This window comes from Canis lupus, chromosome 24 (assembly GCF_003254725.2).
Source record: "Canis lupus dingo isolate Sandy chromosome 24, ASM325472v2, whole genome shotgun sequence".
NCBI lineage: Eukaryota > Metazoa > Chordata > Mammalia > Carnivora > Canidae > Canis > Canis lupus.
Window position 1 is genome coordinate 21,507,147 of NC_064266.1, and position 23,346 is coordinate 21,530,492.

The 23,346-nt window shown below is 44.8% G+C and overlaps 1 protein-coding gene and 1 long non-coding RNA gene across 4 annotated transcripts in view; one reads left to right on the forward strand and one right to left on the reverse strand.

Annotated features, from left to right (window-relative positions):
• Nucleotides 1-5,474: 5,474 nt before the first annotated feature.
• LOC125753512 (uncharacterized) lies at nucleotides 5,475-9,452 on the reverse strand. Its single transcript, XR_007405506.1, has 3 exons — nucleotides 9,355-9,452; nucleotides 8,606-9,099; nucleotides 5,475-7,629 (listed from the first exon to the last, which is right to left on the reverse strand). It is a non-coding gene; the product is annotated as an uncharacterized LOC125753512 (long non-coding RNA).
• Nucleotides 8,700-23,346, forward strand: part of HCK (HCK proto-oncogene, Src family tyrosine kinase) — a 40,300-nt gene continuing 25,653 nt past the window's right edge. For all 3 annotated transcript variants that reach the window (XM_025469670.3, XM_025469669.3, XM_035705671.2), the window contains exon 1: nucleotides 8,700-8,833. The gene's annotated coding sequence lies outside the window, so the exon portion shown is untranslated. The remainder of the gene's footprint in view (nucleotides 8,834-23,346) is intronic.

Consider the following 23,346-nt stretch of genomic DNA (forward strand, 5'->3'; position numbering starts at 1 on the left):
TGAATATAGAACAATCAACAGTGGTCCCAAAGAATTTGAAATATGGAATGCAAATGCCCCCTGGGAATAGGAAAATATATTTTTGAAAGAGCCATCATCTGACTCACTGTTAAGTGAAGCCCGCGTTGTTCCCCAGTGCCTGCCCTCCCTCCAGGACTGAGCCCTGGATGTGTCTTTTAGTCCGAATTTGTCTCTCTACTTCTCAAGTCTCTAGAGCACACTTACTGAGTCTGTGTACTCATTATAAGCACCAGCTCTGGAAGTACACTAGAGTCTCACAGACCTGAGTTTGAGTTCCAGCTCTGTTGCTTGCTGTCTGTGCAACCTTGGGCAGGTGTCTTTACCTCTCTAAGCCATCCATTTCTAAGCATTTCTATCTCAAAGAGATTAAATGAACTAAGTGAGGGCAGAATAATAAGAGCTTTTAATGCAATAATTTAATGACCTGGTGAAGGTCATTCCACTTTGCAGATGAGAAAACAAAATCACAGCTAGGGAAGGTAGTCAGTGCAGGGCACCTGCGTGGCTCAGTCAGTTAAGTGAGCATCTGCCTTTGGCTCAGGTCAGACTCATCAGCGAGTCGGCTTCTCCCTCTCCCCCTCATCCTGCTCATGCTCTCTCTCTTGCTTGTGCTTTCTCTCAAATAAGTAAAAATTAAAAAAAAAAAAAAAAAAAGAAAAGTAGTTAGTCCAGCTTCAATGCCTTTGCTTCCATCGGTCCTCCATCCTTGACCCACTGTCAAGTATACACCAAGAACTTTTCTTGACTTTTTCATCCTCTAAAAATCGTACCCACCCTCAAGTCTATCTCTGTCTCTGATTTTTTTCAAAGATCTTTTTTTTTTTTTTTAAGTAATTTCTACATCCAGCATGGAGCTCAAACTCACAACCCCAAGATCAAGAGTCACATGCTTTGCTGACTGAGCCAGCCAGGTGACCCTGAAGTCTCTGATTTCTAAATTGACATTTAATTTTTAATATCTTCAAGTGGTCCAAAATTCAAGAATACAAAGTATACTAGGATCAGTAAGTCTCCTTCCCTGCTCTGTCACTCAGCTGTATAATTTCCCTCCCTGGAAGAAAACATGGGGACTGTGTCTTACAGGAGCTCTTCCTGACTCAGTTCAGCATGTACCAGTAAATTCCCACATGTTTGTTCTCTTGTTCTACACAAATGGTAAAATACAGTACAAGCTGTTGTGCACCTTACTTCCTCCCCAATCCACTTATCCACTTGTCCCCATTAGAACATAAGGAGTTTTCTTCATTCTTTAAAAAAAGAACTTTTTAAAATTGAATTATAACTCATGTAGCATACATTCATTCATCCATTTGAAATGTACAATTCGGTGTTTTAGGTATATGCTGAGTTATGCAACACTTACTGCAATAAATTTTAGGATATTTTCATTGCCCACTGCTCACTCTTAAAAAAAAAAAATACCCATTAGCAATCACTCCTTATTTCTTGCCAACCCCCAGCACCAGGAAGCCACTAGCCATTTTCTGTTTCTATAGATTTGATTAATTATGCTGGACATTTCATATAAATGAAATCATGCAATATGTGGTCTTTTGTGACTGGTTTCTTTCATTTAACATAGTATTTTCAAAGTTTGTGTCGTAAAATGTATCAATACTTCATACCTCTTTATTGCCAATTGCCAAGTGATATTCCATTGTATGGATAGACCCTCCCCCTTTTTTTAGATTTCATTTGTTTATTTTGAGACAGAGACAGAGACAGTATGAGCAAAGGGAGGGCAGAGGGAGAAGATCCCAGGATCCTGGGATCATGACCTGAGCCAAAGGCAGACTCTTAACCCGCTGAGCCACTCAGGCGCCCCTGGATAGACTCCATTTTATTTGTCCATTGAGGGACATTGAAGTTGTTTCCACTTCTTGCTATGATGAATAGTGCTGCTATGAGAATTTCATATACAAATTTTTGTGTAGATATATATTTTCAATTCTCTTGGGTATGTACCTAGGAATGAGATATCTGAGCAATATGATAACTCTATTCTTTTTTTTTTTTTAATTTTTATTTATTTATGATAGTCACACACACAGAGAGAGAGAGAGAGGCAGAGACACAGGCAGAGGGAGAAGCAGGCTCCATGCACCGGGAGCCCGACGTGGGATTCGATCCCGGATCTCCAGGATCGCGCCCTGGGCCAAAGGCAGGCGCCAAACCGCTGCGCCACCCAGGGATCCCGATAACTCTATTCTTAACCTTTTGAGGAGCCACCACACTAGTTTCTAAAGGCACTGTACCATTTTACATTCCCACCACCAATGTATGAGGGTTATAATTTCTTCTTATTCTCATCAATACTTGTTATTATCTGTGTTTTTTATTATAGCCATTCTAATGGTTGTGAAACAACGTCTCATTGTGGCTTTTTAAAAAAGATTTTATTTATTTATTCATGAGAAACACAAAGAGAGAGAGGCAGAGACACAGGCAGAGGGAGAAGCAGGCTCCATGCAGGGAGCCTGATGCGGGACTCAATCCTGGGACTGCTGGATCACTCCCTGAGCCGAAGGCAGACACTCAGCCACTGAGCCACCCAGGAGTCCCTCATTGTGGCTTTAATTTGTATTTTCCCAATAACTAATGATAATAAGCATCTTTTCATGTGCTTGTGGGCTATTTGTATAACTTCTTTGGAGAAATGTCTATTCAGATCTTTTTCCCACTTTTCAATTATGTTATTTTTTTATTATTGAGTTGTAAAAGTCACTTATATATTTGGGATATCAGTCCCTTAGCAGATCTGTGATTTGCAAGTATTCACTTCCATTCTGTGTGTTGTCTTTTCATTTTCTTGATTGTGTCATTTGCTGCACAAGTTTTTAGTTTTGATGAGCTCCTCTTTATCAGTTTTTGTTGTTACTCGTGTCACATTTAAGGTTTTGCTTAACCTAAGGTCATGAAGATTTTTATAGTTTTAGCTCAGACATATAGGTCTATGATCCATTTTGACTTATTTTTGTGGATGGTGTGAAGTAGGGATCCAACTTCATTATTTTGCATGGGGATATCTAGTTGTTCCAGCACCATTTATTGACAAAACTATTCTTTCCTGCATTAAAGTGTCTTGGCACCCTTGTTGGAAATCATTTGGCCATAAGGTGAAGGTTTACTTCTGGGCTCTCAATTCTGTTCCATTGTTATATATTTCTGTCCTTATGACAGTACCACACTGCCTATATTACTGTAACTTTGTAGTGAATTTGGGAATTGTGAGTCCTCCAGCTTTGTTTTATTTTTTCAAGATTGCTTGGCTATTCTAGATTCCTTGCATTTCCATATAAATTTTAGGATGAGATTGTCTATTTTTTTAATAGATGGCAATTATGTTGATCAATTTGAAGACTTTCAACACCTTAAAAATATTGAGTCTTCCAATCTATAAAGAAATGTCTTTTCCAGGAGTTATCTTTCCTATCCCCTGAGATGACTTTGCTTAGGTCTTCTTCAGTTTCTTTCAAGGGCGTTTTTAAAAGTTTTTGAATGATGTTGCACAACTCATGTTAAAATTATTCCCAAGCATTTTGTTCTTTTTGGTAATATTTAAATGAAATTGTTTTCTTGGGATGCCTGGGTGGCTCAGTGGTTGGGCGTCTGCCTTCGGCTCAGGGTGTAATCCCGGGGTCCTGGGGTCGAGTCCCACGTCGGGCTCCCTGCATGGAACTTGCTTCTCCTTCTGTCTGTGTCTCTGCTTCTCTCTCTGAGTCTCTCATGTATAAATAAATAAAATCTTAAAAAAAGAAAAAAGAAATTGTTTTCTTAACCTTATTTTCAGATTGTTCATTGTGGGGCACCTGGGTGGCTCAGTCAATTGAGCATCTGACTCTTGATTTCAGCGCAGGCTGTGATCTCAGGGTTGTGAGATCAAGCCCCACGTCGGGTTCTGTGCTGGGCTTGGAGCCTGCTTAGGATTCTTGCTCTCCCCCTCTTTCTGCCCCTCCCCCCCAAAATACATACAAACGTACATACAATTAGTTTTTATACATCCTTATTCTTTTTGACAACACCTTGGTACTCCATTATTGTATTATTATTTATTTTCCCAGTCCCCAAATGATGGATATCTTAGGTTATTTCCAATCATTTTCTAGTAAAAAAGGAGAGTATTGACTTTCCTTGTACATACCCATGAAGTCTCAGATTTTCTGCTCTTTTGTCTCTCTGAGCTCCTACAACTGTCAGTTGCCACCCCCCTGGCCCATGCCATCATCATATTATTCTTGAATGACTGCCTCATCCTGCTCACTGAGTTCTCTGCTTTCCTCATGCCTCTCCAATCCATTCTCCACCCAACAGCCAGACAGATCCTATTAAAACACAGTGTGGCTTACTCCTCTGCTCAGAACCCTTCAATGGCTCCCATCTTGTGTCAATTAAAGTCTCATATCAACACCAAGACTTCTTGGCCTTACAATCTGACTTCACTACCTTTCTAACATCATCTCCGTCACTCTCCTCTGCACCTACTCTGATCCAGCTACATGGATCCCTTATTCCTATTTATTTATTTATTTATTTATTTATTATAGCCACACACAGAGAGAGAGAGGCAGAGACATAGGCAGAGGGAGAAGCAGGCTCCATGCACCAGGAGTCCAATGTGGGATTCGGTCCCGGGTCTCCGGGATCGCGCCCTGGGCCAAAGGCAGGCGCCAAACCGCTGTGCCACCCAGGGATCCCCTGGATCCCTTATTCCTTAAACATACCAAGCGCAGTTGCACCTCAGAACCTTTGCCATTACTGTTCCTTCTCCATGGAACACGCTTCCCTCAGATTATCACATGACTCACTCCCCCATTCAGCAGGTCTTGCTACACACTACCTCCTCAGAGAGGTCTTCCCTGACCATTTTGTCTCAAATTACATCCCACTCTCTTGCCCTGATTTATTTTTCTTGTAATCCTATCACCCTTGCACATAAGATGTTAATTGATTTTCACAATGATTCACTGAGATAAACACTATTATTATTTCCACTTGATGAGATGAGAAAACTAAGACCCTGAGGGGTGATTTGATTTGCTCAAGATCAAGCTTCACTAGTGGCAGTGTCATAGCCAGTGAGGCTTATCTGAGGTGTGATTATTGCTAATTGATTTGCTCACTATCCCTCAGTTGATAAATGGCTGTGCCAAGGTTTGAACTCCAGACTGGCTCCAAAGATGCAGCATTTAGCACTACTTCTTGTGGACAGCTATGTTCTGCATGTTGAATGAGTGAATGAATAGATAAAATGTTTGCCCCCCGCCCCAGTACTGGTAAGGCAATGTTTTAGGATAAAATTTGTAATTGTATAAATGTTCTTTGATGCGAATAAGAGTTAGATGGAAAATATGTTTTAATTAAAAAGAATAATAATACCAAATTATCAAATTATTGGTATTATATAGTGATATATATTATAGATATTATGTATATTATATAGTGTTATTGATATTGTGTATAGTGATACATCTATACTATGAAATACTATTCTGCAGTGAAAGGGAACAAAATACTGCAACATGTAACATGGAAAATCTCAAAAGCAATATGTAAGTGAAAGGAGACAGACATGAAAGAAACACACTGTGTAATTGTATTTATATAAAATTATAAAAAAAACAAAGCCAATTTATAATGACAAAAAGCCAAACACTGGTTATCTAAGGCAATGGAGCAGGGAGAAATTGACTGCAATAGGGTATAAGGGAATTCTTTGGAGTGCTAGAAATGTTCTATATCTTTTTTTTTAATTTTATTTATTTATTCATGAGAGACAGAGAGAGAGAGAGAGAGGCAGAGGGAGAAGCAGGCTCCATGCAGGGAGCCCGACGTGGGACTCGATCCCAGGTCTCCAGGATCACGCCCTGGGCTGAAGGCAGCACCAAACCGCTGAGCCACCTGGGCTGCCCGAAATGTTCTATATCTTGATTAGGGTGGGGTTACACAGGTGTATCCCTTTACCAAAACTCATCAAGCTGAATATTTTAATAGTGCATTTTATGTATAAAGCTGTGCCTCAGTAAAGTTGATAGGAGCTTTGGAAACACATGCACAGACTTTTATTGCAGCATTACTTCAATAGCAAAAAAAAGGGAGATGGAATTGGCTGTTAACAGGAGAATGTTTCAACTGTGGTCCTTTGCCATCAGAATGACAAACTTGTGGAAGAAGGTGTAGCCGATGCTAATGATGACCCTTTCGAGTCTCCAGGCATGTATCTCTCTTCCTGGAGGCTCTCTCTTGTGATTGGAGCATTCATGGAGCAGGCTAGGAGTGCTGAAGGATTAGTACCTCCTGGGATCATCCCTCATCCAACTCTGCCAGGAGTTGGTACATAAACGCCCCAGCTCTTTCAATTTCCAGGAAGGATAACAATGAGTTGGGAATAATACACTGTCTCCGGAGTTCCCTCTCCAGCAGGAGTGAATTCCAGGAGCCCACAGTTATAACTTGGTTGACAATGCTCTCTTTATTCCCTGTCTTGTCTTATCCACCTACTCCCCTACCAGTGTTTTCTGCATCTCCCAAATAACCACTTTCACTTGAATCCATGTCTAGGGTCTGCTTCTGGGGAACTCAAATTAAAGACTAATGGATGAGGGGTGCCTGGGTGACTCAATCAGTTGTGCATCTGCCTTTGGCTCAGGTCATGATTCTAGGGTCCTAGGATCAAGTCCCACGTTGGGCTCTCTGCTCAGCTAGGAGTCTGTTTCTTCCTCTCCCTCTGCCCCTCCTCCATCTCTTGCTTTCTCTCTCTCAAGTAAATAAATAAAATCCTTTTTTTTTTTAAAAAAAAAAGGACTAATGGATGGTACCAAGAGTCAATCATGATGTGGGGAAATGTGGAAGGGGCTTGTAGGGATGGGGTAACTGGGTGATGGACATTAAGGAGAGCATGTGATATAATGAGCACTGGGTATTATATAAGACCAATCACTGAACTCTACCTCTGAAACTAACACACTATACGTTAATTAATTGAATTTAAATTTTCTTAAATGTGGGGAAATGTTAGGAGAATTTTGGCAGCAGCCATTCTGCAAGCATTCATCATTCTTGGCAAAGCAAGTCTTTACAAAATCCTTACACAGGTCTTTAGGGCAAAGTTGCACGCCATCTAGGTGTCCATAGCTATAGGAATTGACAAACTGTGGAGGGTGTAGACGATGACCTAGCAGGAATGCTGGTCATCATCCTCCCATGCCCAGGACAGTCCCCCCACCCCATAACAAAGAATTATGCAGCCCAAATGTCAACAGTACTGGAGTTGAGAAACCCTGTGTAGCCCAGCACTCAGCACAGTATTGCTGAATGAATGAATGAATGAATGAGTGAATGAAGAGATGACGGTGGCCTGAAATGGCTGGTAACAGAGGGAATACAGAAAAGCTGTAAAATTCTTACACATCTTGTGTGCTTGGCAGACTTTAGTGCGACAAAGCTCTTTTTCCAGAAGCAGTTGTGCTCTGCCCTTGCCTGGTGCTGGGCACATCTCATTCATGTGGGGCCTCCAGGTGCCCTCCAGCTGGGCATCCTGCCTCCTCAGTTTTCAAAGTCCTCTGAGCTTCCCAGCTGCCGGAAACCGCCAAGAATGAGCCAGGGTGGTGCCTGCGGGTGAGAAACTTTGCTTGCCGTTTGAATAGCGCGGGGCCTGTGGAGCGGAAACCGCTGACCACAGAAGGACCAGGAAGGCCTGGGACACGGTGTGGGGGAGGGGCCTGGGCTCCAAGAGTGGATTGGAGTGTAGAGAAAACCGATCAGAATGCTTGGGGCGGGGGATTAGAATCCTGCGAGAGTGCCGAGGTAAAGGTTTAGGATCCTTGTGGGTCACGTTAGAATCCTTTGATGAGGGGTTAAAGTCCTTGAGGGTAGGGTTGGAATTTTTGGATGGATCGGATTGGAATCCGAGGGGGGATTAAAATCCTTTGGAAACAAGATTGGGATTATTCGGGAGCAGGATTAGAATCCCTGGGGTTAGGGTTATGAATTTGGAGGGCTGGGTCAGAATCCTTTGAAGAGAAGGGATAAAATCCTTCCGTTGGCCGGATTAGAATCCTTGGGGGACAGGATTAGAAATCTCCTGTGGGTGAGGCTAAAAAATCCTTCAAATGTGAAATTCAAAATCATTTGGGGGCAAAACGAGGATCTTGGCAGGAGACGGTGTTGCGGTTCTTGGGAGGACGAGTTTAATCCCTTTGGCGACCACATTAAGGTTTGGGGAGGCGGGGATTATAATGCATTAGGTTAAGTGCTTGGAAGAGGGCGTGGGGTTAGGATCTTTGGGGGACGGATTAAAATTCTTAGGGGCAGGTTTATTATCCTTCCGGGCCAGGGTTAGGATCCTTAGGGGCAGGGTTGGAAGCCTCTGATGGGCGGCGTTTAAAAAAAAAAAAAAAAATCCTTGAGCGGTGGGATTAGGGTGCTGGGAGGAAGGGCCTGGGATGAGAGTCCACGCTGTGGGGTCAGAGTCTTCAGGGGCGGGGTTAGGATACACGGGGGTGGGGTTAGCATCGCTCAGGGCGCGGCTAAGGAGCCCAGATGGCCTGTGGGTGCCACCGAGTCCCCGGTCCCAGCCCGAGCGCACCGCTGAGGCCGAGGCGAGCAGGAGGGGGCGCCGGGGGTTCAGCGCCAGGGGAGCCCGAGAAGCCGCGCGGCGCCCAAGCCCCTCAGAGGCCGCCCTTTGCCTTTTCTCCAAAGTCAGCCCGTCTCCCTTCGGGTGCGGGCGCCCCGGGAGTCCGGGGGCTGCTGAGCTGGGGGGGCGTTCGAGCTGCGAAGATCCGGGCTGCCCGCAGGAGGAGGAGCGGGCGCCCAGGTGAGTGGCGCGCGGACGGCGGAAGCGGGAGGGTCTCCGCGGCGGGGGACGGTGGGGGGAGCCCAGCGGGGGGGCAGGGCCGGCTGGAGGGCGGCAGGAAGGGGCGGTCCGGGAGCGGTGGACGCGCGGAGGGACCGGGGGCCCGCGACGAGGGCCGGGCTGGCCGGGCTGCGTGCGAGCCTGGAGGAGCCCTAGGGGAGAGGAGCCCCGGCCCCCGACGGACTTGGGTCCAGCCTCCGCTCCTCTGAGCCGTCCAGGTTCCCCTTCTGCAAAAGAAAAAAACGAGAAGGAAGGGATGAGGCTCTACCGACCGAGAAGGGAAGGCCCTTACGGCCCCTGGTGGGGGTGGGTGACGGGTCACGGCAGGTTGGCGGCGGGTTGGCAGCCCGTGGTGGGGAGGGGGACAGCTGGCCGGAGGCGTGCGGTGCGAACCACACCCAGGCGGGCCTGCAGCTGGGCCCACTCTGCGCTCCCTCCTCCTCCCGCGCTGGGCCCTGATCCCCAGCAGGTCTGGGTCAAACCTCAAAACCTCCTGGACAGACCACAGGGTGTCTCCCCGCCTCCTTTCCGCTTCGGTGAGACCTTGGGCCGAGTCGTGCTCCCTCTCCGAATTCCAGTTTTCTCCTCCGTCAGATAGGGCTAGAATTCTTTCTCCAAGGCTACAGTGAGCTGGAGTCTGTGGGGGTCATGCAAGGGGAAGTGGGATTCTGGGAGCAACCTGCCTGTTGACCTTTAGCAAGGGATTTGGTCTTCCTAGGCCTCTGCTTTTCCACCTATAGGATAGGGATATTAATAATAATGACTCCCTCCCAGGGTCGTTTTGAAGGTTAGGTTAAGTTATTCATGGAAAGCTCTTGGAGCGTTAGGTCACAGGTATAGGTGCTTAGTACTCGTGAACTATTGTCGCTATTACCGTCTAGCCAGTGCTTCCCAAATGTTAGCAGTACACCTGGGAGGCTTGTTAAAACACAGATTTCTGGGCCCTGACCCCAGAGTTTCTGATTCAGTAGGTCTGGCTGGGGAATCTGAGAATTTACATTCCCAGGTGATGCTGCTGTTGCTGGTCCAGGGACCACACTTTGAGAACCATTGCTGTAGCCTTTGGCCAGCACAGAGAAAGACTTCAATAGATATTGGTTCCTTTATCCCATGGATTTCTCTTCACTATCCTTTTTTTTTTGGGGGGGGGGGGGATATTAAAATAAAGAAAAGTGAAAGAAATAATATAGTAAATATCCCATGAACCCACCACCCAGAATTAAATGTTTCCCTCTGGCTTTTTAAAAAATAAAAGTCTTAAAAGTAACAGATAATACTGAAGCCTCTCCACTTGTCTCTCTCAGTCCTGTTTTTCTCTCTGCCCAGAGGCAACCAGTCATGAAATATAGTCCTTTCCAGTCTGTGCCTTTATGAATTTATTACATAGATATGGATGCATAAATAATACATAGAATTGTTTTCTGTGTTTTAAAGATCTCCAAAAACGCTATCCAGCTGTGAGATTCTTCTGCAATATCGTTTTTCTATTCCTTGCCTTATCATTAAGTTGTCAAGGTCTAGCCAGGATGAGAAACAAAGGCATGCATAGTTCATTCTTTCTCAGGGCAGTATTTCTGCAAGTGACCATCCTATCTTATTTCTCATCCCCCAGTTGTTGGACATTCAGATGTGTAGCAAGGCTTTTACTACAATAAACTATTCTGCTGGGACCATCCTGGATGTATGGCCCTGGTGAAGGTGGGAGGGTGCAGGTGTTTCTTGGGAAAACACTGAGGGCTGGATGGGTCTCCAGAGGGGGCATCTGTGAACCTCTCTTGTGTGCAAGGAGGACTGAGACCTGAAAGGGTCACCCAGGTAGTCTGGATCAGAGACGACAGAGAGTCTGGCTCTGCTGACCTCCCAGGCCTCCTGTTCCAGGTCTGTTTTCCACTGCAGGAGAGCAAAGATCTTCATTTGCCTGACACTTGGTAAAAACTCAAACAATGGAAGAATGACTCCTTTTTAAAGTTTTTTGGGGCAGCCCAGGGTGGCTCAGTGGTTTAGCGCTGCCTTCAGCCCGGGCCGTGATCCTGGAGACCTGGGATCGGGTCCCATGTCAGGCTCCCTGCATGGAGCCTGCTTCTCCCTCTGCCTGTGTCTCTGCCTATCTCTCTCTCTCTCTCTCTCTCTGTGTCTCATGAATAAATAAATAAAATCTTTTTAAAAAAGTTTTTTGGATAACAGATATTTTAGTTTACTTTTGTGTAGTCTTCTTTTCTGTGTGCTTCTTATTTAACGTAATCAGTAAACTGCTGTGGTATACAATTTTCATCCTACTTCTTTGCTTAGCCCTATATTATAAACATTTATCTATGTCATTAAAATCTCCTAGGATTTTTTTAATTGTCAATTTATTTTTTAAGTTTATTTATGTATTTAAGTAATCTTTACACCCAACGTGGGGCTCGAACTCATGACCCTGAGATCAAGAGCTGCATGATCCTCCAACTGAGCCAGCCAGGTGCCCCAAAATATCCTTGGACATTTTTTTTAAGATTTTATTTATTTATTTATTCATGAGACACACAGAGAGAGAGCCAGAGACATAGGCAGAGGGAGAAGCAGACTCCATGCAGGGAGCCCAATGTTGGACTTGATCCCAGGTCTCCAGGATTACACCCTGAGCTGCAGGCACACGCTCAACCGCTGAGCCACTCAGGTGTCCCTATCCTTGGATATTCTTAATGGCTACATATTATTCCACTGTTTGGATGCACTATAATTTAACCATGCCTAGGAAAGCACTTTTATGTAGTTTTCAATTTGTAAATTTTTTTGAGTTGAAATTGGCATAGCATTATAAATGTAGCCATCTTAATTCAGTGGCATTTAGTACATTCACAGAGTTGCGCAACCACCACCTCTGTATGGTCCTCAAATAGTTTCATCTCGAAGCACTGATCCCATTAAAGCAATCACTCCCATTCCAGCCCAAAGTTCACCCGAGTTATAGCATGTATTGGTATTTCAGTTCTTTTTATGGCTGGATAATATTTCATTGTATGTATATACCACAATTTGCTTATGTATTCATCTGTAGATGGAAATTTGGGTTGTTTCCACCTTCTGGCTATTATGAATAGTGCCACTGTAAGCATGTGCCTACAGGTATTTGTTTGAGAACCTGTTTTCAATTTCTTAGGTATATACCTAGAAATGGAATCACTGAGTCGTACAGGAATTCTATGTTTAACTTTTTGAGGAATTGCCAGATTGTTTTGCACCATTTTACATTCCCATTAGCCATGTAGAAGGATTCCAATTTCTCCACATCTTTCCCAACGCTTGTTTTCCTTTTTTAAAAAATTACTATCATTATAGTAATCTAGTGGGTATGGGAAGCATGGACCTTTATCTCACCCCCATCAGGCTGCTCGCTGGGGGCCCTTACCCCTGAGAGTGAGGAGAAAATTGTCTGCAGCCAGATCTTGCACTTTAAACTCTTCTAGAAAGTAAGGGCAAAGACGTGTCAGTCTCCTAAACCACTGTATCATTAACACATAGTAGGTGCCTGGCACTACTAGTAGGGCCTCAGAGAATCAGGCTCTCTGCAGGAGCCTATGTCTCTGCCTCTCTGTGTGTCTCTCGTGAATAAATAAAATCTTTAAAAAAAAAAAAGAGAGAGAAATCCAGATTGGTGGGGGTTCTTTTGATATTGAAAGTTGGCAACTAATTAAAAAGAATCACAACACGGAGCCAACTGAAATATACCTGTGTGTTGAAGTATCTCAGGCAAGGGAGATACTTCCTACATTCCTACATTCCAAGTTTCTCTGAGGCTCATACGACTGAGCCATCCAGGCACCCTGGATTTCTGTCTTTCAAAAAACCGAGTTGGCAATAGTGAGACTAGAGACTCTGTCTCTCATCCTCTCTGCTATTACTCATGGCAGCACTGATTAAGCCACGTAGGGCTTACCCTGCTCACTATCCCTGAGCTGTCGGTTTGCACCACCCTCCCTTGGATCACTTTCCTCATGTGGGTGTCCCTATAGGCCCCTATAGCCATTTGACTTTTCAAGTCTTTCACCCCAATTTTGCCTCCCTTTTTATCAAAAAGGAATATCAGGTCCAGAGAGGTGAGTAGCTTTCCCGAAGTTACACAGCATGTTAGTGGTACAATCTCTCTTAGCCTCCATCTTTCTAAACAGCCCCTACTGTACTTTGATCCCCACCTCATTTTTCCAGTTTCCTCCATCCCAGGGCTGGGAGTTTTAGTGTACCTCCAGGGACACGGGTAATGATGCAGAAGAAACCCTTGCTCCAATATAAGATGTGCCCTTGTTCTTGGCTGGTGCCGATGGCCACACATGCTGCACCCTATGCATGTTGCTGCAATGCTTCAGATGGCAATGCATCGGGGCCTGCATTCCTAATACTACCCTGAGACACCCACTGAAGTTCACAATGTCACCCTGAAATCCTTTGGCCTGGGAGACTTAGGTGCAGCCAAGTGCATAGGAGACCTTCCCAAACCTCTGCCAGAGCCCAGGAGCCCAGGAGACCAGCGTCTGAGTGCCCACATTGCCTCAAAGGAGCTGTAATTCGTTTGGGAAATCCCCTCACTCTCTGAATCTCAGATTCCTTATCTGAAAAATGGAATAAGGATACTACCCCCCAAGTCATGTAGTAAAAATCCTTTGATGCCAACACGGAAAAAAACGATACTCCATATTTTCTGTGGAAAATATGTATCTATGTACATATGTATCTTATGTGAGTTTCCTATGAATCTTAGTGTGAGTTTCCTTAGAAGCAGACCCTAGGAAAGGGGCCATGTGCAATTACTATTTTGTCTATTTGGGAGAGGATCCCAGAAACCCCTGGGAGGAGAGTGGGGAAGTGAGACAGAAGAGAAGGCAGTCATTAAAGGTGTGTTATCATGCCAGTCACTTCTGTGGGCACCAGGAGGTCAGTTCTGCGGGGAGCCCCGGGAGCCAGTGAGCATGCGCAGGAGGTGAGGGACCTGGGGTATTTATCCACCTGCTCCTGTCAGTCACCGGTCGAAGGCTGCTCCTGGGAGATGCTGTTTCTCTAGCACTTCCACTTGCCAAGCTCACGGGCAGAGCAGGTGCCAGTGGCCATAGAGAAATCTTTTAGGGAGGGAAATACATGTGCTGCCAGCAGGAGTGCTCTGAAACGGTAAAGCACAGAGTGATGGGGTGGCACATCGACAGATACCCCTGAGCCCAGAGGCTTGTGCGTAAATGCAGAGGCAGAGGTGGCTGTGGGGGGAAAGTGGTGGCCATGGACAGCCTGTAAAGGGAGTAATCCAAAAGTACCTTAGATTTATCTGTAACGTTTTCATTTTTAATAAGGACGATGTGCTGTTTTACCACATGATGGAAGGTAATTTTAAAAACAAAATACAGGGGGATCCCTGGGTGGCTCAGCAGTTTGGCGCCTGCCTTTGGCCCAGGGCGTGATCCTGGAGTCCCGGGACCGAGTCCCACATTGGGCTCCTGGCATGGAGCCTGCTTCTCCCTCTGCCTGTATCTCTGCCTGTTTCTCTCTGTGTCTATCATGAATAAATAAATAAAATCTTTTAAAAAAATAAAAAAAAAATACATACCTCCAAAACAGAAAAGAAACTGAGACTCTGTCAACTATAAAAAAGCAGCTGTAAAAGGGTCAGAGCATGCGTTATTGTGGCTTCGAGGTTTCTATTTGTGGGGGCAGATTGGGGACAGCTGACTTTGGAGCAGGATGGGAAGTTAGAGTTAAAAGTTGCCCCCGGGGCAGGGGGGGAGGGGAATTAGCCACCATGTCCTGTCTGAAGAGGGCAACCTCCACTCAGTTCTAGTCAAGGAGGGGCTTCATTCCTCTCCAAGCAGAGATAAACAAACACGAATATCCCTTTTCAGTTTATTTTATTTTATTTTATTTATTTATTTTTTTTATAAATTTTTATTTATTTATGATAGTCACACAGAGAGAGAGAGGCAGAGACACAGGCAGAGGGAGAAGCAGGCTCCATGCACCCGGAGCCCGATGTGGGATTCGATCCTGGGTCTCCAGGATCGTGCCCTGGGCCAAAGGCAGGCGCCAAACCGCTGCGCCACCCAGGGATCCCTCCCTTTTCAGTTTAGACAAACTTTTGTAACTGGTTTCAATGGGAAAAAACAGGGCACCCAAGAAGGAGACTTCATTCAATTATTCAAGAATTTATTGAGCACCTATTGTGTCCTCATTTTATACACTGAGATGCAGCAGTGCACAAAACAATCACTACCCTCGTGTGTCTTACATTCTCCAGGTGACAGATGATAAACAGATCCTTAGGTAATACGTTAGTGTATTAGTCTAGGTCCTTTAAGAAGAAGACTCTCATCTCAGAGATTAAATATGCAAGAAATATATTAGCAGGAATGCATGTGGGAGCAACTAGGAGAGGCTAGGAAAACCAGTAAATGGCAGGGCATGTTGGACTCCAAATGAATGGGAAGAAGGGAAGGAAGGAAAGAAAGAAGGAAGGAAGAAAGGAAAGAGGGGTAGAATTGTCTTAGTCTCCAGTGCAATTCCAAGGAAGGCTTGGCAAGGCTGTTGAGGAGCCCTTAGCCACAGCCTTCTGTCAGAGGTCCCCCTAGCATGGCCTGCCTCAGCATCCCTGACACACTCCATCATTGGCTGGGAACAGCCCATGGCAATGGGACTTTAAAGCACAGCAGTTGGGGCCATTGATCCATTCCGCTCTCTGCAGAAGATGATAGGCTCATCTTCATGGCTGCCACATCAGCTGCTGGTTACAGCCATATAGAAGGCAGCTGGGAAGGGTTAGAAAGTGATGGGATTTGGGGGCGGGTGTTCCTATTCTTAATCAGGGTGATGAGACAAGGCCTCTTTGAACAAGTGAGATCAGCAAAGAGATTTGGGTGATATGAAAGAAGTTTTTTGGGTGAAGAACATTCTAGAAAGTAGCATGTGCGCTGGCCCTGAAGTGGAAACATGGTTGGTGAATTGAGGAATAGCAAGAGGCTAGTGTGGCTCAAAGGAAGCATCAGGGAGAATGACAGGACTGCAAGGTTGGGGGGAGCCCAGATCCTGGAGCCTTGTCAGCCACAGAGGGGACTTGGGCTTTTATTCCAAGTAAGATGAGATCCCCAGGAGTTGTTGAGCAGAGTTGTTGGGCAGAGGAGGGGCATTACCTGATTTGTATCTTTTTTAAATTTTTTTTTTTACAGATTTTTATTTATTTATTCATGAGAGACAGAGAGAGACAGACAGACGGAGGAGCAGGCTCCACGCAGGGAGCCCAACGTGGGACTCGATCCCACGTCTCCAGGATCAGGCCCTGGACCAAAGGCAGCGCTAAACCGCTGAGCCACCAGGGCTGCCCTACCTGATTTATATCTTAAAAGGGTTGCTGATTTATAAGAGGCAGAGTGGGGATTCAAACCCAGCTCTTTGTGACATCAAATCCCATCCTATAGTTTTCAAACCTGCCTGCCCCCTGCTTACCTTAGAGATAAAATTATCCTGAGGAGGTTCACAATTGCTCTTGAATCCAGACTTGAACAGGTGACCCAGAGGTAACAATGGACATGCTAGGAGTTTACTACATGTTTAGAACAAGTAATAAAATAAATGCATCTCAGAGCCAGCCCTCTGGCCAAGTCAGGTGAATGACCAGAGGCCCTGAGTTCCTCTTCAGCATGTTGCTCTGTCACTTGCTATTGTGTAAACCAGGGCACAACGCTCATCCTTTCTGAGGCTGCTGCTCCACCGGTGTAACAAAGGTCTCTCCAACCTCTTCCTGTTTGCAAAGTCCAAATTTTGAGCTCTTTGATAAAAAAGAAGCTGAGGGTCAGAAAAGGGGAGACATGAGGAGCTGAGGTGACCCTCATGTCCACAAGGGATAATAGTCACTTGGAGGGTTAGGTGGCTCATTGAGAAAATAGGGAACCATGGGAGTGGGATCCATATGGCCTTGCACGCTTGGAAACTCTTTAGGAAGTTGTCCCTGATGGGGGCAAACTTTTCCCCACCTCATGGCTGAGCTGCTCTGAGGAGGGAAAGTTCCTCTAATTGGACAGTCTTGAGCCCTGGGCCCCTAGACGTCTGCCTTCCCTAACGTCCTGTTTGGGTTCCTCATCCTCGTTCTGCAGTTCCCCACTGCAGCCTCTGGGGCTGGCTCCAGTGGACGATGAGAGGCAAGAGAGCTGGGCTGTCGTTCTACCTGTCACTGACCATCTGGGAAACCTTTCTGCCCTGGATCTCCATGTCACCCTCTGTAAAATGGATTCCTCATTCTGATCCTGCTGACTTCAATCAAATATGGTCAGGCCTATAGAAAGTTGAACACAATGTATTTACTCCACAAGTGTATATGGAGGGCCAAAAACATGCCAGGCACTTTCTAGACATGGTGTCCAGTGCCATCAACTTCTTGGGGTCCATATTCCATACATTCTCACCTATTCTAATAGATCTAATGCCCTCTTCTCATCCATCAAAACCTGCTATCTATGAAGTCTTTGCCATAACCATTTACACTTAAGTATGAGTTGCAACCCCTTATAAGAGTTTCCTCTGAACAGGGCAGCACTCTGAGGTTTGAGGGGGCAGAAATCCAACTTAAACTGGCCCAAGCAGAAGAGGGAGATTATTGGGAAGTCCATGAACACATCCACTTCAGGAAGGGCTGCATTCAAGGGCTTGGGAATCTGTGTTTCTCCATTTCTTGGCTCTGCTTTGCAACTCTTTTCCAGGCAAAGGCCGATGGATGACTCTCAATGTCACATGTCCACCTCTGCTTCTGTTACTGCAACTCTGATCAGCCAGACTTGGTCACAGACACCCACACACACACACCGACAACCAGAGGTTGAAGTCAGCTCTACCCCAATCCATGAGATGAGGGTAGGGGAGAGATGGTTCCCAAAGGAAGACTGGGGTGCTGTTCTCAGAAGAAGGGGTAGCAGAGACTATGCAGGAAAGAGCTATAGCTGTCCTCTTCAGAGAACTTATCATCTAACATATCACTTCATATTGGAGAAACTGAGGCCCAGAGAGAGGTTGGGACTTGCCTGAGCTCACACAGAGAGTTTGTGGCACAGGTGAAACCAGAATCCGGGGCTCCTCAGCCTCAGCCCTCACAGGCCTCTGCTTGAGCCTAAAAGCTCCTGTTAGGAGCATGGGCAGGAGGTGGAGGTGAGGGACCTGGGGTATTTAAAACCATCTTCTGCTCACTCCACAGAATGCCCAGGCAGCGCCCTGGCCTCTCCCCTTGGGGCTTCAGTCTGAGCATGTAGGAGGAGTCTCTGAGGCTCCACAGCCCGCATGGTGACCGTGGGAAGCACCCAGGGCAAGCAAACTGACACTTCTCATTGCCCTCTCATGTAACGCCTTCAGAAGCAGAGGGGGCAAGGAGCGAGTTTTCAGTTTCCAGGAGTTTGGCAGTGACCTGAGGAAGTATCTTTGCCAGGGGTCAGCAGTTCTAAGTTAGTCTGGGGCCAGCCAGGCAACTTCTGCTCTCAGAGCCTGGTTTTATTTATTTTTATTTTTTTTAAGATTTTATTTATTCATGAGAGACACAGAGAGAGAGGCAGAGACACAGGCAGAGGGAGAAGCACGCTCCATGCAGGGAACCCCATGTGGGATTTGATCCGGGGATTCCAGGATCACGCCCTGGACTGAAGGTGGCGCTAAACCGCTGAGCCACCCTGGCTGCCCCGGAGCCTGATTTTAAACCCCGTTAGATAAGAATCATGTGTTCAGAGGTTTTTAAAAACTTTTCACAACCATGTCACACAGGACCTCAGGCCAAGCCTAAGAAGCAAGGGCTTCCTATTTTACAGAGCAGAACATGAAACTAGGGGAAGCGACCTACCTAAGGTCACATGGCCAGTCACTGGCAGAACGAGGATCCAAACGCAAGTTATTCTGACACCCAGTTCAGCCCTTACTCCACTACATTGAAGGATCTCATATTTCGGTGTGTGTAAGAATCTCCTGAAGAATTGTTAGAAATGCAAATTCCAGGCCCTCATCCCCAGAGCCTCTGGTTCATTCGATCCAGATTATAGCCCAGGGATATCCAAGAAGCATTTGGATGTGAGCAGTAAAAATACGATTCGAACTATCTTAGACAAAATTGAGAATTTATTTGTTCATAAACTGGAAAAATCCTGAGATTGTCAAGTTTCAGACATAGCTGGATCCAGGTGTTCATACATGTCTTCAGGAATCACTCTGTCTCCATCACTCAGCTCTGCCGGCCTCTATGATGGCTTTACACTAAGACAGTCTCTTTCTTTGTGATGTCAGAATGAGTCCCAAGAGCTCTGGTTCCCCACATTTACATCAGAAATCCTTACATAAATAGAGTGCCTTTTTCCTAATTTTTTCAGTAAAAGCCCAAAGCCAGTTCTGATTGCCTCAGTTAGAATCACATACATATGTATAATTGAATTAGCCACTGTTAGTTGTCAGGGGGATGTGGAATTCTCTGGTTGGCCAGACCTGTATCAAGTTGTCAATCCCTGAAAGCAAGGGAGGGATTAGCCTCCTGAAGTGCCTTGCATTGAGTGGGAAAAGGCTAGTTTTTCAAGGAAAATCCAGGTGCTGTTATCAGAAGAGGGATAGATGCTGAGGAAGCCAGAGCAAAAGGTGATGACTGCTTCTCAACTAAAATCACACAAATCATCTGGGCCTTGTTGAAATGCACATTCTGATTGATGGATGGAGGACTATGATTCTGCATTTTTTTTAAAGATTTTATTTATTTATTTCTGAGAATACACAGAGAGGAGAGAGAGAAGCAGAGACACAGGCAGAGGGAGAAGCAGGCGCCATGCAAGGAGTCTGACATGGGACTCGATTCCGTGGCTCCAGGATCAGGCCCTGGGCTGAAGGTGGTGCTAAACCATTGAGCCACCCGATTCTGCATTTCTAACAGCTCCTGTGTGATGCTGCCGCTGGTCCTCACACTGTCACACACAGTAGCCAGGTGCTCTGTTACATTTCTAAGCTCACATTTCTAAGCTCACTAAGGCCTTGTGTCACAAGGCCTCTGCAGTCCCATCCTGCAGAGAGAGCCTTGGCTATATAACCTCTTCCCTCATCCTCTCCTCACCCCCTCCCATCCCATGGCCCACAGACCTACCCAAACAGTAGCGTCATCTATTTGGGAACCAACTTGTCAACATACTGCAGACTCAGCTGCCAAGTCATAGCTGGAGAAATTGTCCATTGTGTTCTTCAGTAACCTTTAGACAAGGAGTCACATAATGAATTCCCGTTTGAATTTAGTGTTCACAAAATATTTTTTTTTCTGTCAAAAAATTACTGTACTTCCTGGAATTACGGTCTTTGCCCATCTGTAACAGCTTCTTTGTATGCAGCTTTAGAATATCATTCTGTATGTTCAGTCTTCCCTTCTCAACTCAGTCCCTGGAGCAGAAACCACGTCCTGATGCTTTCACTTTGAACTGATGACAGACTCTGGGCATGAGTTTATTCACTAATTATGAATTATGCTCCTACTATGTGCCAGGGAGGTACTAAGCCAAGCTCTGAGGGACACAGATGTGAGTAGAACAAGCCTCTGCTCATGATGGAAATGTTCTGTATCTACACTGTTACACTCAGTAGCTTTGAGCCACAGGTGGCTATTTTTTAAAAATTTAGATTCAATTAATTAACATATAATATATTATCGGTTTCAGAGGTAGAGTTCAGTGATTCATTAGTCTTATACACTATCCAGTGCTCATTACATCATGTGCCCTCCTTAATGTCCATCAGTCAGTTTACCCCCTCCCCCAACTCCCCTTCCTCACAGGTACCTATTGAGCACCTGAAACATGGCAAGTCCTAACAGAGATGTGCTATATACGTGTGTAACTTACACACTGGGATTGGAAGACTTAGTGTGCAAAAAATAAGTATAAAGTATCTCATTGATAATATTTTTTACTTTAAATAAATAAATAAATAAATAAATGTATTTTTATTTTTAAGTAGGCTCTCAACCCAACCTGGGGCTTGAACTCACGACCCCAAGATCAAGAGTCACACACGCTATTGACTGATGAGAATTTTATATTGATTACATGTTAATAATTTTTGACACGTAAGGGAAAATAAATTTATCTTAAGATTAATTCGCTTGTTTCTTTTTACCTGGAAAAATATGGCTGTAGAAAATTTTAAATTATATACATGGCTCCCATTACATTTCCAGGTCTGGTGATCACAAAAATGAGTATGTCTGAGGTCACTCTATGCCAAGCAGTAGAATAGTTCTCCTGGTTTAGGGGGACTGTCACATTTTATGCAAATTTGAATCCTGCCAGTATGTAACTTTTAAAAAATCATTTTATTGTGCAAAAATTGATCTGATGGGAACCCCTTATTTTAAAAAGTTAACTTCTTAGGGTGCCTGGGTGACTCAGTCAGTTAAGCATGTGACTCAGTCTCAGCTCAAGTCTTTTTTTTTTTTTAATTTTATTTATTTATGATAGTCATCACAGAGAGAGAGAGAGGCAGAGACATAGGCAGAGGGAGAAGCAGGCTCCATGCACTGGGAGCCTGACGTGGGATTCGATCCCCGGTCTCCAGGATCACGCCCTGGGCCAAAGATAGGCGCTAAACTGCTGCGCCACTGTGCCGCTGCTCAAGTCTTGATCTCAGGGTTCGGAGTTCAAGCCCTACATTAGACTCCAGACTTACTTAAAAAAATTTAAAAATATAAAATAAAAATAGAAAGTTAACTTCTTAAGTGTTGCCGTATCTCTAAGTTTGTGATTTGGAGGAATTACAACCTGTATCTGCTTTATCTTCCAGGGTAGGTCCACGTTTGCTAGTAAACAGAACTGGTTATGGTTAACATTTCTATAGTGCTTGCTGTGTGCCAGGAATCTTTACATTTATCAACTCATTCAGTGCTCACCACCACCCTGTGGGGTAGAAGCCCACCATCCTTTCTCAGAGGTGGCCTCGGATCATGCACGAATATGAGAACCGCTGAGACCCGATGTTCAGGACCCTGTAGCTATCTCGAATATGTAAATTGCTGGTATAAATGATACTCAGTAGGTGCTCAGAGAAGCAGAAGCACTGCCCTGCATCACACAGCAGTGTTCTTCCCAGAACACTCTTATGTAATCGAAAAATATGAAATGTAATATGATTGTATGCCATATAGAACCACACAATATGCTGTTTTATTTCCAGAACTGTAATACATATTTATCACAAGTCAAAGAGAGGTGTTTTAAATGCATATAAGTACATTATAAAGCAGTGATTAATTGTGATAATTTTTCAAATTAATGATCCAGCACTCTGGGAGCCTGAACAAGTTCTTTATTTTATTCACAACAGGCAAATGAAGCAGAAACCGCCTAAGTCTTGAAGTAGTAAATTGTTGCCAATTCCCACAAGGACAGACAAAAACATCCTTGTGAATAAAAGAATCTTTTTTAAAAAAGTAACTCCCCTAAGCCAGGAATATGGATTTTTTTTCCCCTTAAACCACAAACATGTGTTTATTTTAACAAGATAAGTATAACTGAGTTCTCACTGCTTTAGAGGAGAATTGCAATTGTGTAGAGCCAAGGAAAACAATTACTCTCTCATGTGACTGCTTATGGCTCATCTTCTCAGCAAATACATGTGGGCATTTTGAAAGAAGAAATAAAACATTTCTGCCACTTTTGCAATTAAGTTTTGACTCTGAAGTTTGACTTTTATCTTTAAATTTTGTGAACCCATCAGCAAAGTCTGTCAGATTTACTTCCAAAATGTTCCCCCAAATCTGTCCATTGCTTACCTCCTTGACAGTCACCCCCCCACTCCCACCCAGGGGCCAGGCCACCATCAGCTCATGCCTGGACTCCTGCAGTGGACAGGGTTCCTGCCCTGCCTCCTGGAGTCCATACTCCACCCAGCAGCCATTATTTGAAATGCAAATGAATCCTATTATTCTCCTGCTTAAAACTTCCCATGGTTTCTCAACATCTTTAGAATCAAACCCAGATTCCTCACTGGCTGAAAAAGATGTGGCAATCTTATCCCAAACTGCACTCCTCTTCCCTGCCTGTGATCTCCATCACAATGGCCTCCTTTTAGTACCTCATTCTCTCCAAGCACATTCTAGCCTCAGAGCTTTTGCACTTGCTGTTCCCTCTGCCTGTAACACTGTTCCCTCACAGTGTTACATGACTGGCTGCTTTGTACCGCTCAGGTCCCAGGTCTGACATCACCTCCTCAGAAAAGGCTTCCCCAATCACCCTGTCTAAAAAAGCCCTGCACTGTTTCCTATCACATCCTTAATTGTCCTCACACTTTTCACTGACTAAATTTATCCTGTTACATATTTGTTTACCTGTTTATTGTCTGTCTCCCATTCACCTCCAGAGTGAGCTCCTTAAGGGAAAGAACTTGCCTGTCTTATTCATCGTTTAGAAGAGTGCTCAATAAATGTTTCCTTAGCAAACAAAGGAATGAATAACCAAATAAACTAATGAGAG